This window comes from Heliangelus exortis, chromosome 6, assembly GCF_036169615.1.
Source record: "Heliangelus exortis chromosome 6, bHelExo1.hap1, whole genome shotgun sequence".
Lineage (NCBI taxonomy): Eukaryota > Metazoa > Chordata > Aves > Apodiformes > Trochilidae > Heliangelus > Heliangelus exortis.
In genome coordinates this window covers 2,256,386-2,275,062 of record NC_092427.1, presented here as the reverse complement: position 1 = coordinate 2,275,062, position 18,677 = coordinate 2,256,386, and the positions used below count along the sequence as shown (strand labels likewise).

General features: G+C 37.0%; 1 protein-coding gene across 12 annotated transcripts in view; it reads left to right on the top strand.

The window, feature by feature from the left end:
* The window catches only part of MBD5 (methyl-CpG binding domain protein 5), a 137,269-nt gene that overhangs the window by 71,964 nt on the left and 46,628 nt on the right, over positions 1-18,677 (top strand). For 8 of the 12 annotated variants that reach the window (XM_071746381.1, XM_071746377.1, XM_071746378.1 and 5 more), the window contains 3 exons: positions 6,184-6,319; positions 10,241-10,421; positions 14,910-14,967. The gene's annotated coding sequence lies outside the window, so the exon portion shown is untranslated. The remainder of the gene's footprint in view (positions 1-6,183; positions 6,320-10,240; positions 10,422-14,909; positions 14,968-18,677) is intronic. The other 4 variants (XM_071746383.1, XM_071746385.1, XM_071746380.1 and 1 more) reach the window with 1 other exon arrangement.

The window sequence follows — 18,677 nt, the reverse complement described above, 5'->3', positions numbered from 1 at the left end:
ACAAGGTTCTTGGAGTCTGAAGCTGGGAGGGTTCTGGCAGTGCTGACCTGCTCTGCAGAAACTTTTCTGAGGGCAGTCTGGAGTTTGCCCTTTCAGGAATGGCTTTTTCATTGTCCTTGGGATGGTTCTGTGCACTGTAGCCACAGGCTATTGCCAAATCACTTTCCTGTGGTTAAGAAATTCAAACTTTTTCCTTTAGCAGCAATCAGGTTAAAATTATCTTTTCCTCTACTGCCAGCTTTCTGTGCCTTTTTATTTGATTCCTGGGTTAGGATTTTTTTTTTATTTTGTCTCTATTATATAATGTGCTTATTATAAATGGATATTAAAAATTACAGAGGTACTAATATCTTTTTATTTAAGTGTGGCTTGGTGTTCAAATTGGGGTTTTAAGGAAAAATTAAGCTTTGTCAGATTCTGCAGCAAGGATAATTGTTTATGGCCACAGAGCAGTGGCCAGAACAATACATGAGGTATGTATCAATAATTGGAAAGCCTCTGGAAAGCTTTCAAATTAGTAAATTTGTTAAGACATAATGAGTTCTTAGATATGTTAATAAATAACCTGTTGTCTGCAGCGTTTTTCTCATCTCTGGCCTTTTCACAAACCCATAAAGCTTCAGAAAACCTTGCAACAAAGAAGTGAGTTTTATTAGCCTTGTAAGAGGATGGGTACTTTTTTCCCCAATGACATTTGGCACATTTGTCATTAAAGCAGCTTAATAATATTCCACGTGTCTGTTTGGCCTTACTGCTGCTCTGTAATAAACTGATACTTCTTTCTAAAAATCAGAAGAATGTTTGATGATGTAGCACCCTGTACTCAGAAATATCTTAAAAACAGACTTCATGAAATCTTATGGAAGCTTTCCAAAAAATCATTCAATCCTCGGCTGAATTTTTAGAAAAATTTGTCTCTCTCTGTGAATAACTAAGGCTGATATTTTTTTTAATGATCACACAAATTCAGATAGTAGGGCATTTTATATCAATATAGGCTTGGTGGGGATCCAATGTGAATTGTATTAAACTCACTGGGAAACTATCTATTAACCTTAGCAAGAATAGAATTAGAATTCCAGAAACTGAATTCTGTTTGAGGAGTCCTGTGTCAAGGGATTATTAAAATATCATCCTGATACTTTATGAATGAATTGGACAATTACCAGCACTAATTAGTAGCAACAGCAGTTTGAAAGGACTACTTAGAGGAAACACAATGATGAATATTCCTGGATGATGAAGGAGAGAGCCTTCAGCTGGCAGTGTGGGACATGCTGGGTAATGAAACAAAACTCCTTGACTATTTTAGCTTATTTTCAACTTTCTCAGCTTTTCCAGCTTCAGACAGGATCCTTGCTGTGGGACACACTGCCCAGGCTTTTCTGGAGCATAGCAACACCTAAAAACCTGTGTAGGGACTGAGTAATGAACTCTGTGTGTAAGATAAATTCAGTTGTCATGTTATGGGGAGATCCCCACCCTGTAACCACAGAGGGGTGATGGAAGCAAAGGTTATGGGAAGTGTGAGTGCTCTGGGGATGAAGTTGGCCACAGCATTAAGTAAGCAAAGAGTAAAATTCAACACACTGTAAGCACTGGTTGTCAGCAGTGAGGGAAGCTGCTTCTTGACCTTCCTAAAAGCAATTCCTCTTTTAAAAGGTTAGTGATGAAAGGATTCTGGAGCAACAACCTTTACTTTTTTCCCCTTCTTTTTTGTCCTAGCTTCTCCAAGACTTTCCAATTAACTCATACCTGAGCACTAGCAATGAAAATAACATTTATAGGTGATGCAGGTGTTCCTGTGCCTTGGTGGGATGATTCCTTTCTATGCAAACTTCAGATGTACAACGTAGCATTTCAGATGAAGCAGAAAATGGATTTCTGTGCCCCCAGCATTGGTTGTAACCTGAGTGGAGAGCAGAAAAATACCGATGTAAGAGTGGTGGGTGACAGGCACTGAGTCCTCCTCACATCACCTGCCCTGGCAGCATTTGGCCTCCATGAACATTGAAAATACTCAGGATTTACCAGTTCTGGAGACTTGTGCCAAGAATTTTTAAAGAAGAAATAACATTGTTTAGAAAAGTTCATGTTGTTTTCTTTTTGAAGGATTGAATTTTAAACAAGGGCATAATGTCATGTCTAAAAGAAGGAACTTGATTATGTGTTGATAAAATTTCATGGGGCAAAAATATAAACTGTTGGTGTGATTGCTGCATTAAGTTTCTCCTTTCCTGATGAGTTTGAGGATTTGGATTACAGCTCAGTCTTGAAGTCTAGGTGTCCTTTTCTTCTGCTGCCTGTGCTGTTGGTATATTTCTTCAAATATTTGTAGGGTGTTCCAGCTGCTTACACCATTTCTAGAGGAATGGAAAAGCATCCAAATTTGGTGTCAACACAAATATTTTCCTATAAAATAATCTGAATCATAACTGGTGAGTTGAGATAGACCTATCTGTCAAAGAAGAGCTCCAGCATGGGGTGGAAGCACAGGAGCAGCTGGAGAGTTGTGCAAGAGGAAAGCTTGGGTCAGCTGTCTTCTTGTGTGTCCCGTGCTTCATCCCTGTCAAGCTTTACATAAAGGATGTGTTCTCATATTTAAAAAAAAATGCATTTGGCCTTTCTGCAACTTGTAAGGATGCTTTTGAGACTCAGTTTCTGCAAGTCATCTGCATCACCAAGTCCAGGAGAGGTTAAAAGTCATAATCCAGGACTACTGACCTCCCTGACAAATTCTCTTTATTATTGCTGATGTCAAGATATGGTGCAGCAAAGAAACCAAGCCACCTATTCATTCTGGTTTTTTCTTGTGTGGATAAGAAAAGGGGACTGTGTGCAATTGCTGGTAGTGGAAGCAAGGTTCCCATCAAAAGAAAGATTTCTTTTTTGTCTTATCAAATAAGAAAGGTGTGTGACTCTCAGCAAGTTTTCTTGTGGAGGACAGCAGAGTTTGCAGGTGGGGACACCTGGGCTGGAAAGAAAATTGCTTCTCTCTCCTGTTTGGGTAATTTTATCAGTTTAGGGTATTTTTATTTTGCATGCTAAGGCTTTCTGTTAGCCACACAAATCAAGAAGAAAATGGATTAACGTGGTCCTCTCTTGCACTGACATCTGGCTCTTCTGCACTGTTTGCAATGCCACTGCTTTTGGGTAGAGATAACTCCAGAAAGGAATTGTTATTTGACAGTTCACTGAAATAATGACTAAATAAGTTTTTTTACTAATGCATTTTTTTGTACCTCTAACAACACTTGCTTAGGAAAATAAAGAAGGGGGAAAGACAAATTGATATTATCCAGAACTAAAATTATTTATCATCTCACTTCTCATCAGTTTTAGTTATCTCTGTATTAAAGATCAGTGAAAGAGAAATGTAGATTACATTTCCATTGTGAGCTAGAAAACAGAAATGAGTGTACAACAGGTATGCAAAGTACTAATGGAAATAAACCACAAGTTTTTTAAACGTGGTGTTGCAGTTGAGAGCAAATAATTTTAAAATAATTCCTTTTTCATTCTAAGGTCTTTTTGCAAACCCAAAAGAAACTGGAATGCATGATTATTTGAAGGAACCTTTAATTCCCATACCACACAGATCCAAATCTCCAGTATGAACTTCATCAAAATACCAAGAACAGGGAAGCAAAAAGCATATTACTGTTTAATGTACAAAATACAGGCAAATGCTTGCCATAGCAACCAGCAGTTAGGGGAGCTGAGTGCTATGGTACATGGGCCTGCACTGTGCTTACCTCTTTATTACCCAGGGCTGTACATGGGAGTGATTTTCTTTATAGTAGGAAACTGATCTATTTGTCAATTTGATTGTTTTTGCTCCGTTTTTAAATTGCTGGGTGAAGATTGCATGTGTGCAGTTTCTGAATAGTAGGTGCACCTTTCCTGTCAAAACCAAGGCTTTTTATAAAATAAAAGTCTTTTCATGGCTCTAAGATGTATTATTAGTACTTGTCACTTGCTTTATGAAAGTATCAGATATGCAGGATTTACGGGGTTGAGATTATTGGCTGAATTGATGTCTCTGATTTTCTCTTCTTGGAAATTAAAACTCCTTTTTTTTTTCTTTTTTTTTCTTTTGCTATAACTGGTGAAAAAAAAAAAAAAATAGTATCCCTTCGTACGTCTTCTTAGTTCAAAGCTACAGCCACTCAAATGACTCAGTTGCCAAATCTGTGAAAAATGTGAGTAAGTTAGCCTTATAGCAATATATCACATACGTAAAACAAATATGTTAGTATGTTAGCCTTGGAGCTATGTATCACATAAGGAAAGAAATGTGTTAGTATGTTAGCCTTGGAGCTCTAGTTAATTTTTAAATTAGCTTCTCTGAAAGACCTGCCAGTTGTTATTCTATTTCTTTTAGCTTTAATGTTTTCCACGTGGTAGATTGTGTTGTTAAGCACTTAAAAAGCATTTTTGAAGTTATATTAATGTGGCCAACTTGTTGGCATACAGAAGGACTTGGCCAAGGCCATATCTTCATGCAAAGGTATTTTAGGATATTTCCTTCTTGTTTTCTGGTCTCATCTGTTACTTTTTAACTTCGTTTTCTCCAGATCCCTAGCAAACATTCAGGCAATAGATGTGAATTCTAATCAGTCAGGAAGCAAGATTGTTGTTTCCAACAGCTTTATGATGACCTTAGTCAGGTATTCAGCTTTTTTTTTTTTAGACATGCCTTACTGCTCTTTGGTGGTACAGCAGTTTAAATTTAGAATGAGGATCATACGTAGACAGCTAAATATTACTTTTATTTAAACAATCCTCCTGTGAAAAAAAAAAATAGGAGATGAGGAGATAATTTCAGTCATGCAGCACTCTAAAATAAATGAACAAATATACTGGATTTCCTGAGCACTTTGGACTGACATGAGCCAAATGCTGCTCTTTCCACCTCATTCCTGTACATGTGCCACTCCTTCCTCAGCATCTAGTCCAGCACAAGCATTCCTCCAGCCACAGAGATTAGGGAACTGATCTAGGTTAAGACTAATCCAGCAAAAATACACAAATCTGCTCCCTTATCTGATGCACTGGAGCAGCATTTGCCTCTGCAGAGGAGAGGGAGCATCCAACTGCAGGAGCCTCTGGCAGAGGCTTGAGTTGTGCCTCCAACCTGAGCAAGGGGCTACACCTCAGGAATTGCCTTCTGAAGAACAGTCCCAAGTTCCAGGAAAATGAGGAAGTCAGAAAAAAAATAAAATAAATTCTGTTGTCCCCATAGTTGAGAAGCTTTCCACTGAGAAGCTGACAGAGCCCTGATTTAAACCAGGTCTTCTGGATTGATGGAGGTTCCAGCTCTGCCAACTGAAAATCCTATGATCCCTGCAGTTATTCCAAGCATAATCATGCAAAGATACTTTCCCCAAGTGTTACATTTATAAATTTACATTTATATATAAATTTATATATAAATTTACATTTACATTTATAAATGTAAAAGTCAATACAAGGCTCTGGTTAGGCTGACTTCATCATTTGCCATGCCATGTTCAAGTCACAAAATTAGTTGGAGTTGTGTTGGCTTTAGGGGAAAAAAAAATCTAGGGAATTTTAGGGAAAAATACCTACAAGTCTAAAATCTACTTTCAGTGGTATCTAAGCTACTTTGGAGGGGGGTTATTTTATTTGACATATATGTGTGTGAGTGTCTATATTTAGAGGTGTGTATTTAAATTAGATATAAATAACCAAACTGGGCGTCTTTTTACAGTTCTGGTTCTCTGAAATTTAATGGTAGATCTTCCCAAGTATATCTCATTAAAAACTCCTTTATCCATTCTCTAGCTGTGTGAGCTCTGTTTCTACAGCCTTAAATTCTGTGGAATTGTAAAGCAAGGCAGGATATGGCCAGAGTTGGACCTGACCCTCAGACAGTAAAATTCTTCTGATTTTGTGTTTCTGGTCAATGAAGAAAAGAGATTATTCTACAGGGCAGTTCAGAATACAGCTTTCTTTAGGATCAGATTAAGTTAATTTATTTTCAGTCCCTCTTTGGGCTCTACCTTTCTTCACTGGCTACTGAGAGTGCCTGGGGAGATTCACCAATTTTGTTCAATATTTGCTTTTGTGAATGCACCCGTGCAGCCTCCACGAAGCACAGGTATTGATAGCTTGTCTTTCTGTAAATCTTGTTTTAATACAACACGTATTTTATTGCAGGAAGAAGCAGCTTTATCACAAGAAAACAGGCAAAGCAACATAAAGACTTGAAGAAACAGCACTTCTAATTCTTTCCAGTACTTCCAAGACCCACCAAAACCTGGTGGATTACCTTCCCCAGTCTTCCTGGCTTGAGGTGAGTTATTTCTCTCTCTATGTCACACATATATGGGCAGTAAACACAGTGATTTCAAATTTTAAAATAGGTTCTTCTATTTTCTTTCAGGTGTCAGAAAATAATGGTGGGTTTGATGTTCTAGGTGGTGGTGTTTATCTGGTGGTAATGTACTGCCACCACTAGAAATTAATGGTACTGTGTTTGGGTTTAGTATTGTGGAGGGAGATGCATGTTTTGTTTGACTTTTTCCACTTAACAAACTAAAAATATCAACTATTGAAAATAAAATCAGACAAAATTAGACCAGATACTTGTAAACAAGTCTGTGTTTGCTTTTTTTTTTTTTTCTCCTAGCTCTGATTTGGAATATACTTTTTACCAAGAGCATTTTTCAGTTATAATGTAGGTTATATGGGAAGAAGAACCTGAGAAACAGCCAATAATCAAGTTGATTGGTTTAGAAAAAATAAATTTAAAACCTACCTGAAGAAAAAAAAGGAACTGGCTGACTGCCATTGTCTTTCACTATTCATTTGTGACAGCACACAATTGAAAAATTACTGAGATTGTTTTTGTTTCTGGAAGATCATTTCATGGTATTTTTCATGTTTTTTCCTATGAGAAGCAAAATATCTTTTAATTTTAGATACATCAAAGACCATAGTTGGAAGAATATTGTATCCATCTGAAGAGATTAGATGGAGACAGGATTTTTTTAATCTGTTAGCACAGACTTGTTATGTAAATAGAAAGCTCACAAAGCAAATGGGACAGCACAAGCACTGAAAAAACAGATATCTCTTCCCCAGAAATACATTCCCCATTAGATTCCTGCAACTTGGTTGGAAAGTTTATTGTTATGGATATTTATGCAGTTGAAAAATAAACGTATTGTGGTCCCTGTGTAAGTCCTGTACTTATCTCTGAATGATAAGCCCCTCTCTTCATGAAGTGTTATTTAATAACAGCTGGGACAGTCTGTGGCAATCACCTTCTTACATTAAATATCAGAATTCCCAACTCTTAAGTGCTTTTTCCAGTCTTGTGTCCCTTTTTTAATTGGAAAAAAAGCCTTTGCAATATTTTTTTACAAACAAGTATTTCTAATTCTTTATCCCAAAACCTGGTAGTTCCTCAGATGCAGTGGCAGAGAGGAAGGTTGGTTAGGAGGAGACTGAGCACAAGACTTACAAGAGGGGAAAAGCAGTGCAGAACCTTTATAATTAGTTACAAAAATCCAATGCCAGGTGGGAGCCCTTTGATTATCACTGATATTCTCTGCTCAGTATTTACAAACCTCTACTCTGAGGCCATCTGTGTCTCTGGTGCTGGTATTTTGATGCTGGTAAGTTTGTAAATGGCATTTGCATAATTCAGGTAATGTCTGTTTTTTCAACAGAAGCTGTAATTGCATCTTAGTTTTCATTTCCCTTTCTCTATGCTCTGGATGGACAATTTTTTTCATCAGTTCATCATTATTATTTTATTTAGACATTTTAAGTTGAAATCAGGGTATTTGTTTGAATTCATTTTGGTATCACTTTCCTGTAGATTTTTTGAAGCCTTGATTAGAAGCTTCTTTTACTGATGCTACTTCAGGCCTTAGTATTGTCCACATGACCTCATTATTTTAAGCTCTAGGATGACTTAGGTTTCATTCTTGGGCTATTTCATCCATCTATTGAGATTGTTTCCAGTAAATTAGTTTTACAGTGTTTGCTGTGATTAGCATTATATGCTCAAGGGAATTTCTTCATAAAAATGTCTCTTATCAATACCTTTCAAAATGTTTAAACATAAATAAATCATTTTATCTGAAGAATGTAATATCCATAGTGAAATTACAATCTAAAACATATTAGTATGCAAATTGTTTAATGGTAGTTTCTACCATCTTTCCATTTGTTTTGGTCCTGTAAAGATAAGCCATGTTGTAAATCCACATATTCTAATTTATCTATATTTTTATGGATAACCTATTTTAAAAGGTTTATTCTTTGAAATGTTTCATGCAGCTTATATACTGCAGAAACAAGCTGAAAATTTCTGTCATTTCTGTGATGGAAGCAGAAACTCTTATGATTAATTGCTACCATTTATATGTTGGATTTTAAGATTTACAGTTTGGAGGGTGGCATCCAGTTTCTCTAATAGCTAAGGCTCAACTTTGGGGGACTTGTGGATGCTTCACTGGAGAAAATTCCACATGTCTCCAGCTCCATGACATTTGTATCCTTCTCCTTTCAGAGTACTTTATTGTCAGTAACCTTTACTGCACCTCTGTCCTCTCAATACCCCAATTTTCACCTCCTAAAGGCAGTGTTTTCTTCAGCCATATAGATTCTTTCAACTAAGGGGAAGAAGCTTTACTTCACTAATAACAATAATACTGTTTGTTCTTACAAAAGTTCTATTATTTCTTATTTTAATAATATCTATAGACTGGATGTACCTCGTTAGTGTTCTAGATACAGAAAAACATTCAGTATTAAGAACAAGTAAGCCCTGTAGTGTTCAGAAGCATTAAACACATAGTGCTTTCCCAAAATCTATATTCACATTCATAATTTTGTAGGGACATAATTTTCAAAGTGACACTGGTTGGGGAAAAACTTCAGCAAGTTGATTTTTTTTCTAAGGAGTTTGCATATGAAGAAACTGTTTGCTGAAAGCTTCTACTTGGGGGTAAATGCAGTCTGAAACAGCCAAGACTCTCTGGTATCCAGTGTTACAAAAAACTGAGTCCCAATTTTGCCCTTTGTTGAAAAGCTGACCAACTGATACCTTAAATTACTGATAAAGTCAATGAAAGCACAACAGGAGGTCATTCAAGAAAGCAAAAAGATTTTTGTGTATAAACTTAGCCAATAACCATGGTAAATACTGAATTTGGTATTTGCAGGCAATGTACTTTGTGGCACTTAAGTGCTTCTACCCTGTTTTTTTGTCTTACCTGAAAATTTTGTTCCCATTTTGTCTGAGTGTGTTTGCTGTTAGGGGAGATGGATTTAACTTCAACCAAGACTTTTGTTATGATGACACATGGCTTTAAAAAATATTTCAAATATGTGAGCTGTAAATCAGAACAAATGCATTAGACTTTGTGTAGGATTCAGAAAGTATCCATTGGCTATGGTACATCTACTTTAATCAACTATTTATTAAGGAAAAAAAAAAAAAAAAAAAAAAGGAAAAACCCCAAATAATTCTGACTTTGTTAAATGTCTAATTCCTATCTGTGCCCTAACAGAGTCCTCAGGCTTTCAGGTATAAGACTTTGAAGGCCTACATTAACTCTTTTGGATATGCCTTTAACCTAATGAGCTCCAATCCATTTCACCTCTAAAAGAACTAATTAATTGACTTAAAATCCTGCCAGACTGTTCACTCCTCTCAGTGTCAGAGGAATTGAAGCTGGCACAGCCCAGCTCCCTCTGAGCAGTCCAGGGCTCCAGGTCCCTCATGGTGGTGACTCTGAAGGACATGGCAGGACACCAGGCAGATGTTGGTGGCCACCAACACTGGAGGAACCTTTTACATCACCAAGGCCATTGCCAGCATCCTAACTCTTCAAAGCCTAAACCTTTTTGAAAGTTTTTAGTTTGCATTAGCAAAACTCAAGTTGTCTGAAGAAGTGACTTGAAAAATGTTCCATCAAAAAATCCATATACTTCTTTTTATAGAAATCTGCTCATTCTTCTGGACAGTGAACCACCATAATGTAGTAAAAGGTGTATATATCTATATCTATATATTTTTTTTTTTTTTTTAATCAGTTCCAGTCAACACCATCCTACCCTCTTTAAAAGCAGTTTATTACAGTTTGTGCTACGAAGTAATTGGATAAGGGCTTAGCAAGCAATCAGGAAAAGTGAAATAAAAAAAGTTTGGCTCATTGATTAAAATAAATTAATTGAAATAATGCAACTCTCTCAACAGATGTAACGTGGGGTGCAGGAGTTCCTCAGATGAGGGGTGTAGTAAGAGAAGGAGCCAGCCTCAATGGACATAGCCCATTATCAAGATCTAAACAAGAGACTGTCTAAAGCAAACCTGAAAGTGCATCAAGAATTTTGAGAAGTCTGAAGATCCCCCAGCAAGACCATGAGGAGTAATGTAGGTGAGTATTCAAAAGGAAATCACTGCACTGATGAGGCTGAGAAACCTCTGGTTTTAGGAGTTTTATGCTGTGGTAGTAAGGATTGTTGCAGAAATACAGAAAGATTGGAGGCAGGTTTAAGGAAGCAGACACCTTCAACAGTTAATGGTGCTGAAGTAGAAAAGTAAACAATTTAGCAATTCATAACCTTGTACAAGAGAGACAGTGCAACCTTATGTGGACCTTTTTGATAACAGAACAAAGAAGAAAAAAGCATTCTTGACCTAGATTTTACAGATTGTATTGGTACAGCATATAAAGGACAGTATTTTAGTGGTAAGAAAATTACCATTTTGTGACAGTGTGATTCATATGGAGTATTAGTCATAATTGGTAGTAATATATTTTGACATAATTAAGCAACAGAACTCCAGTTATCTGTATCAGAAAATATTCAGCACCATTCTTGACCTAGATTATATTGTAGTAGCAAAGTGTAGCTGCCTTGCCCTGTAAGGAAGCCAGGACTTTACAATAAAATGCAAAATGAAATGCTTCTACTCTTATACATTTTCATCATCAAAATACAAGGTTGTACCATGTCAACAACCAGCAGATGGAGAAAAAGCATGTCCTAGGAAGCTCAAAGAACACACTAGGAAACTGAGCTATAAATACCAAGCTAATTCCATAGCTTTAAGATTTCTCCAAAGCTTTTTTAAATCCCTCCAGAAAAGACTGAAGAGATCCCTAATCTGAAGTGCCCCAGTTGAGGAAATGTGTACGTTTTTATTTTTAAATAAAATTATGTTAATCTACAATAGATTGTTTGGACATCTTAAAGAGTCAATGCAGTATATGCTTCAAAATAAGGCTTTTAAACACATTGTAGATTTTTATTCTTCTCAGTGCTTTCTTCTTCAGAGAAAGTACAGAATTTTGTCTGATCACCTCTGAAGCCAACTGGATAGTGTTCTCACAGAATACTTGGTGTTCACAGCTCATTTTGAACCTATATTTTAGAGAGCTATCCCTTTCAGAAGAGAGAGAGCAGTCTCCTTTAGGAGGATTTTATGAAAATTTGGAAGACCTTTTGAGACATTTTCCTTTGCATTTCTAAGTTGTACCTGTGGGACCTAATGTTGGGGCTCTATTTAGAAATACTTCTTTTTTTTTTTTTTTCCATGCTTAATGTTCTAAATTCTTGAAAGCAGGAATGTTATTCTCATGTTGTGGTTGAATTTGGGGAATCTGTGATGTGAGCAGATGCAAAGACAAGTGTTTGTAGGAAAGCCTGAACTGAATTGTGAGATAAGGGAATTGTTGAGTGTGTAAGTAGATACTTTCTCTATAATGCTTGAAAAAAGGTGCATACACTTGTTTTAGTGATGCACTCTGTGGTGTCTTCTGTGGAAGTAGCTGGGGATGGCATGGGACAGAATTGTCATGGAAGGGACATCTGGAGGTCCCAGAGAATGGCTGAGGTTAGAAGGAATCTCTGGAGGGCACCTTGTCCAACCCCTCAATTCAAGCAGGGTTGCCAAAATCATGTCCTGACAGTTTTTTAGTATTTCCATGGATGAACATCACCTCTCTGGGCAACATGTGCCAGTGTTCTGTCACCCTCACAGCAAAAAAGTGTTTCAGACAGATCCTCCTGTCCTTCCAGCTGTGCCCATTACCCCACGGAGAAGTCTGGCTCCAGTTTCTTTGTACCCTTCTTTCTGTTATTCATCTGCTTTGCCAAGATCCCCCCCAAGCCTCAAGTTTCCTATTCCATATCCAAAACTTTCCAGGTTGCTTATGTGTCTGCTGTTTGTCTCTGGACATCAGAGGAGGTTCTGGCTCTGTTTTCTCTTTAACCAGATGTTAGCAGTAAGTTCTCCCCCTCACCTTCTTTTCTTCTGCTTCTCCTTCCATAAGGATCTCATCCTTCCTTAAAAATGGTTTTTTATTTCTGCACTCATGTTTTACTTGAGAAAAAAACATGAAAAATAATAACTCCAGAGTTTCTGGAAAGGGTTTTGTTGTGTGTCCCTTTCATAAAAGGAAGACAATTGGAAAGCTTGGGGGAGGGAGGTTGGGGAAGGAAAGAAAGAAAAAAAAAAAAAGGACAATTTTCATTCCTAGAGTGCTGAGAATTTTTACAAACCATAAAGTGACAATGTCTGACCCAGGACTTGGTGTGTGTTCACTGCCAGGGAGACCTGAGGTAGAATGTGTGGGGGGTTTTTTTTCAGGATTTAACACTGCCCTTTAGAGAAAATGTATATCAGCCAGAAGAAGGCAAAGCAGAGAAACAAGCTAGTGACAAATTTAGAAAGCAGGACTGTTAAAGAACAGCTGAAAGGATTGGGTTTGTTTATTCTAGGAAAAAAGAGAACAGGATGGGCATAAGGCTTGGAAAAATAAGAGGTTTTTATAAAGGCACTAGTGGCAGTTTCTCTGTAGAGTTTTTTAATTTTTTTTTTTTTTTTTAACTAACTAAGTTTAATTTGCACAAAGTTTAATTTAGGAGAGAGGTAAAGAGAAAACCAGTCCAAGCTTTTCTGGTTTACCTCATATCTGACTGCAGATGTGGATGAAAAACTGGGATATTTTATCTATAACTGTCATGAAACCTATGGTAGGGATATTTTCTTTTTAAATAGCTAGAGAAGCAACTTTCAGCTGTGATGTTGATAATTTTGAGCTGACATCAGTGGCAGTGGACTGAGCAGATTACTCTCCTGAGATCCCTCTGCAGATCCTTAGTTTCTGTAATTCTGTCAAATTAATTCCAGGTGGGATTAGCTTTGTTTTGGTTCCCTGCAAACTTTTTTCTGTATCTGATAATACACTTCAGATTAAGGTATGTGATATTTCAAGTCTTTCTGTATGGCAGCCTTGTTACCAAAGAAAATGACCCAAAGGACCTTTTTATTTAAATAAAATACTTGGAAATGCTTTGCAAAAATGCTTTTATTGGAAATGGAGTAAAATTCAGGTTGAGCAGCCTTTGGAAGGTTGCCTCTGATTTCCCTGGATTCATCTTGCCATGGAGAGGACAGGCTGAAGTGTAGCATATGAAATAAATATGTGCAAATGTGAGAAGCTGTCATACCTGTCTGTAGCTTGAATGCATATTTCTGAGATTTTTCTGCCAAAAGTTCATGGCATTTGTTCATAACACCAACAGCTTTGTTTATGGAGGTTTTTATGTGACAAGATATATTTGTGTTACTAAATGAATTTCCTTTGATCAAGCTTTAAGTATGTTGTGAGGAAGAGCTGACTAGGTGGTTCTTTGCCTACATTTTTTCCAACAGCTCACTTTTGGGAGCATGGTGCCAAAAAAGTGCTAAATATCTGTGTTAAATACCTACCCTCTGCATTTCCAGAGATGGATTTCCAGCCTAATCAGAGAAGAAAGGGCTGTTTGAGTTTTAGCTTAGGATCTGGCACAACGTGTTGTATTTGGGGATTGTATTTTCTCCATTCTCATCTTTGTTCTTAAACTCCTGGATGTGCTGCATCCTTAGAGGGTCACATGCTTTTAATTTCTGGGTGCCTGGGGTCCTTACTCTCATTTTCCTTTTCTCTGCTTTGACGAACTGGTGCAATTCTCTTTTTATTTGTCAAGCTTGAATGTGATTCACCCTTTTGTTTAGTTCTTTCTGAAGAGAGTCAGACCTTTTTTGTCTAGCCTAGGGTCTGTGCAGTCTATTGCATCTGCAGTAAAATCAGGTTTTATAGAGAGCAGGGATGCTTGGCAGGACAGACTTGAGCATTGTTACCAGGTACCATCTTGCTCTCCATTAAACTTAACCATGTTGTGTTTCAATGCACCTTCAAGGAGAGTTTTACAACCCCTCTACCAAAGCAGAGAATGGAATGCTTTTTATTATCTTAAAAACAAATGTTTCATTTTTCCAGGAGCCAGACTGCAGTCTTCACAGTTTATTGGACAATGAAATTTATCCTTACAAAGGTGTCAGTGTGAATACGTCTGATAATTGTCATATAAAAATTCAACCCCAAAATACACAGACTTCACTCAGTAGGCTAAAAATGCCTTAACTTGCTTAAAAGTAAATTTCTGAGTGAAGGGAAAGGGGCAGCCACACTGGAAAAAGGTTTTTCACTCATGAAGCACAAAATTGTATTTGAAATTAGTGGCGTCCTTACAGTCAAGAACTTCATCCTCTTTGTTGCTGGACTACAGGTTAAACTTGAGTAGATTTTTAAAAGAGAAAATGCTTGTACATTAGCATTTTCTTAAATGTTAAGATTATTTTGCTGTGCTCATGATGCTTTATAGAAACACAGTGTGTACAAGCCAAAATGTGGGGACAGCTATTTATTGCAGAGAGCCAATGGAGAACTAATACTCCAAGAGATCTCTCTGAGTCAGGGTTTATAAATATGAAGAAATTATTAAGAATAACTTTATTGAAATCTTAACATCATACTGGACTGTATTGCTTGCTATTGCTTATCTTCTCTTTCAACTGATTCTTTGCTTTTCAGCTTGGAATGAACAAGATGAACATAACCACCTCCAATCTAATGCTTAATGAGGAAAAAGGTCAGGCTTTTTTTTTTTTTTTTTTTTTTTTTTTTAAAAATCCTGTGCCCTACTGTTAATTACTATGTAAAAAAAAATACTTTATATTTGCAGTATTTATTTCATATGCCTTAAAACCCAAACCAAATGTGAAATTTGAATAGGAGGGCGCAGTAAATTATTTTTAAATGTAGTCATAAAACAGATGTCTCAGACCAGTGTGAGTAGAGAAAGAAATTAAAAAATTATGAAACTTACAATGAATGGACCTCTGGTGTATCAAGAAAGAAATATTTGTCATCATTTTCATGGTGTGAAAAAAGGATTTTTAAATATCCTTGAACTGCTGAGTCCTGTTTTAGAAAACAGAGAGGACTCTCCTCTTAAATAAAACAGCAAAGCCAAATTCTCCAAATACTTACAAGTTTTTTTAGTCTAGCACTGGAAGTCAGGGACTAAAAATCTCCTAATGCTAGAGATTTATCTGTCATATTGCACAGGTTTGTAGCACACCAGATTTCAGGAGGCAGCCCAGGCTCTCAAGCACTATTAAACTGGTGCCAGAAAAGGCTGTGGAGTTTGCATTAAGGTGTCTGAAATGCTGATTTCTACCTTGTCATATTTTTTTCATATCTTAAGAGTATTTTCATGAGGGAAATTGCTGAGTAGAGATACATAATTCAGTAAACAATTTTAAAAAATAGCACTTGGAGAAAAAAAAAAAATTCCTGTGTCTAAAAATAGTGTAGCCATGTGACATTACTTTGGCACAAAAGCATAATTTACAGGTTTAATTTGCAATCCTACTATGTTTCTGACATTCTCTTGCACAGAAACTGAATCTGAATTATTCAAATGATTTAAAATTTGCTGTGTCCTGAACTTCAGGTGGCTAATACAAAGGAGGTTTAGATAGTTTATTGAGGCCTCTGCCTTGAAGGTATGGGAGTTTGATATTAATTTTTACCATTTATTGCCTAATTCTTCATACTGCAGAGCCCAGTTACTGGAGATCCAGGGATAATCTGGTAATTTTTGCACCAGCAGCTTGGAGCCATTCACTGTGGTTCCAGCAACCTGCTTTTTTTTTTTTTTTTTTTCCCCTGTTTTTTAACTGCGTGTCTAAAATCTAAGTTTTCATGTTTAGGTTTTGAAATAGTTACATTTAAATATTTGTTTTCTTTGAAAATTCACTTCTTTGTTTCACAAATTTGTATTTCCCCAGTAACTGGTAGGTCAATAATGTACAGCAAAGCTGTCAGCTAAAAGTCAACACATAGGCATACAACAAGTTATTACCTATTTATGTTCTGCATCTGTTTACTAGATACCTTAAGAGCATTCTGTATCAGATGTTCCTGAAATTCATACCATCTTCATTATAAAACCATTACAAAAATATATTTAATTATTTGGGATTTTTGGAAGCCTGAAACATGAGAATGGAATGAAACATGAGAACTGAAAGAAGTTTATTTGCTTATTCATGTGCTTGGAGCCTTAACTTTGGTCTTAAGCTTTAAAATATTTATAGCTTAATCATTTCATAGTAATCTCTCTGTTGCTTTTAAATTGATGTTAATTTTAACTTCCTTATCACTTTTTGTGACAAATGTCAATGTCTGCAGTCATCATCCTCCCCCCAGTCTGTGTGCTAGCTTAGCAAGAACAATCCCACTATGACAAAGCAGATTTTTCTATTTTAATTGCTTTCTCTGCTGGTCTTGGAATTCTCTCTTGTAGGCACAGATTGCTTTTTCTCTCCCATGTTACATTCATCTTTTTTTCTTGATACAGAGTCAGGGTGTAACCTTCCCTGATAGACTCTTCTGGAGCTTGGTAGTTTCCTCCAGAGCTAAGTCTCAATGTAAAAAGGTTTCAGTGTTATGACCAGGAAAGATACTTGAAGCCACCAAGAATTAAGGTCTGCTCATGCTTGTTCCAAAATGCTAACTTCTGGAAAAGCATTACACCAAGAAAATCAAAATACTCTCAGAGTTGTGGCCTTCTTAGAGCAGGACAGGTTTTGGAGGAGACAGAAATTTCTCTTTGAAGAAAGCTCCAAAAAAAGTGGCCTTCCAGATGCAGAACTGATGCTGGATCATTGCTGCAGGAAGAAGAAAAAAAAAATACTGTAGAAAAGCTGCTCAGAAAGAGTTAAAAGATTATTTATCTGTATTCTATACAAATCTTAGTCCTTTACAATCCTCAGCTTGTAGCCTCACTGTATTCAACTCTTCTCTGCTATGTGATACTTCTTGCTTCAGATAATAACAAACATTATTATATAAATATATTATTGTAATATTATTATATTATTATAAGGTATTTTTAGCTGCAGATTTAAACAAGACCATTGGAAAGTAAATGTACTAATGGCTTTTGACCCATCCAAAAAAAAACAAAAAAAAACAAAAAAAAGAAAACATCCAAGTCCAGGTGTGCTTTTGCCTAGGTTTGTAGGTTGCTGAAGATCAACATCATGTATTATACAGATTCCCCATTTCCTTATAAAAGTTCCCCTAAAGTGACAAAGTGGAGGTAATAACATTTCTTCACTTCTTATTAACATACAGGTCAGTAGTATCCAGTTTCTTGATATTCCCCAAGAATGGTGTTGATAACAGTGATGTGATTCTTACCTACAGAACAATTTGGTTCTTTTAAATTGCATACCAACAATTAGTCTTAATTTTTAAAAGAGTCTGAGTTCCTTTGACAGGAAAGCAGGCCTGTCTCAGGCAGGTTTGACCTATTTTCCCATGTAAAGAAAAAAATTAATGTGGTGGAAGACCTGAAAGAGCTTTATGACTCTGTTTTATTCTTATAGGGACTCTGGGTGACCATTACCTTTAGTAAATTCTCCTTGAGCAGACAGAGCTGAGGTTTAAAAAGCAAATCCTTTTGTCTCCTGCCATCTTTCCTAGTTGTCATGTGTTCCAGTTTTGCTTCTTGTCCCAGCCCTTTCAGAGCTGCAGTGTGTGTGACTTTTGTGCATACAGAGGACACAGATTCTTCATTCTTTCACTGGCAGTGAAAACCTCAAACTGTTCCTCCCAACTCTGGGAGCTACAGAGATGGAGGTGTTAAAGGGAGTCATGCTCTAAGAAAAGGGTCAAATTTGGATAAAATCATAGAATATAAAGGTTCAGGTTTGGATACAATATTTACACTAAATAAAGGGTGCTGAAAGCATCCCTGTCCTTCCCAGTTTGACCAGTGCCTTGGCCAACTGTAATGGCATGGTTAGAACTCAATGACCTCTCCTTTGTACCTTCATTGGTGAGGAAACTGGATGTAAGGTTACAACTTCTGGTTCATTAATGGTCTGCAGGTCCAAAATGCTCCAAGGGAAAGTTTCATATCATGTGCTCTTCTTGTGTGCATATTGTGTGATCAGGTAGAAGCTGTGACCACCCATCAGTCTGTCTCTGTGACAGTCTTTCTGTTTTAGTGGGGTATTTTCTAGTGTTTTAGTAGGGTGGATTTCTAGATGGTAGGTCTGAAGTGACTGCTTGGATCTTGGAAAAGAAATAATCACAGGATCACAGGATTGTTTGGGTTGGAAAAGAGCCTTAGCATCACCCAGTCCAACCCTTCCCCCAGCACTGCCAGGGCCACCCCCACCCCATGTCCCTCATCCCCACATCCCCAGGGCTCTGAAACCCCTCCAGGGATGATGGGGACTCCAGCCCTGCCTGGACCAGGGCCTGAGACCCCTTTTTGGTGAG